Genomic DNA, 1367 nt, shown 5'->3' with positions numbered 1-1367 from the left:
CTGAAAGGACTCTGAAGAAAAAATTAAGAGAAGCTAAAATACAACAATCCAAAGATAACCTTTCAGAAATTTTCGAACAGGAAGAGGAGATGGCAGCCGAAAATAATAATAATGTAAGGAAGATGCTTGGTGACTTTACTGCACCTAATTCGAATTTACATGGAAGAAGCATCTCCGTCCCTGCCATTGGAGTAAACAACTTTGAGCTGAAACCTCAATTAGTTTCTCTGATGCAGCAAAACTGCAAGTTTCATGGACTTCCATATGAAGATCCTTTTCAGTTCTTAACTGAATTCTTGCAGATATGTGATACTGTTAAGACTAATGGAGTAGATCCTGAAGTCTACAGGCTCATGCTTTTCCCTTTTGCTGTAAGAGACAGAGCTAGATTATGGTTGGATTCTCAACCCAAAGACAGCCTGAACTCTTGGGATAAGCTGGTCACGGCTTTCTTAGCCAAGTACTTTCCTCCTCAAAAGCTGAGCAAGCTTAGAGCTGATGTTCAAACCTTCAGACAGAAAGAAGGTGAATCCCTCTATGAAGCTTGGGAAAGATACAAACAGTTGACCAAAAAGTGTCCTTCTGACATGCTTTCAGAATGGACCATCCTGGATATATTCTATGATGGTTTGTCTGAGCTATCAAAAATGTCACTGGACACTTCTGCAGGTGGATCCATTCACCTAAAGAAAACGCCTGCAGAAGCTCAAGAACTCATTGACATGGTTGCTAATAACCAGTTCATGTACACTTCTGAAAGGAATCCTGTGAATAATGGGACGCCTATGAAAAAGGGAGTTCTTGAAGTTGATACTCTGAATTCCATATTGGCTCAGAATAAAATATTGACTCAGCAAGTCAATATGATCTCTCAGAGTCTGCATGGAATGCAAGCTGCATCCAACAGTACTCAAGAGGCTTCTTATGAAGAAGAAGCTTATGATCCTGAGAACCCTGCAATAGCAGAGGTGAATTACTTAGGTGAACCTTATGGAAACACCTATAACTCATCATGGAGAAATCATCCGAATTTCTCATGGAAGGATCAAAAGCCTCAACAAGGCTTTAATAATGGTGGAAGAAACAGGTTTAGCAATAGCAAACCTTTTCCATCATCCACTCAGCAACAGACAGAGAACTCTGAACAAAATGCTTCTAATTTAGCAAATCTAGTCTCTGATCTATCTAAGGCCACTGTAAGTTTCATGAATGAAACAAGGTCTTCCATTAGAAATTTGGAAGCACAAGTGGGCCAGCTGAGTAAAAGGATCACTGAAATCCCTCCTAGTACTCTCCCAAGCAATACAGAAGAGAATCCAAAAGGAGAGTGCAAGGCCATTGACATAAGCGCCATGGCCGAACTTGTG

At 40.5% G+C, this 1367-nt stretch overlaps 1 non-coding gene across 1 annotated transcript; it reads right to left on the bottom strand.

The window, feature by feature from the left end:
• Nucleotides 1–485: 485 nt before the first annotated feature.
• Nucleotides 486–593, bottom strand: LOC148562846 (small nucleolar RNA R71). Its single transcript, XR_015887415.1, has one exon. It is a non-coding gene; the product is annotated as a small nucleolar RNA R71 (small nucleolar RNA).
• Nucleotides 594–1367: the final 774 nt, after the last annotated feature.

The sequence above is a fragment of the Arachis ipaensis genome, chromosome B6 (assembly GCF_059453495.1).
Source record: "Arachis ipaensis isolate K30076 ecotype BB chromosome B6, ASM5945349v1, whole genome shotgun sequence".
Lineage (NCBI taxonomy): Eukaryota > Viridiplantae > Streptophyta > Magnoliopsida > Fabales > Fabaceae > Arachis > Arachis ipaensis.
The sequence above is the reverse complement of the archived record's forward strand: the minus strand, read 5'-3'. Positions and strand labels throughout refer to the sequence as shown.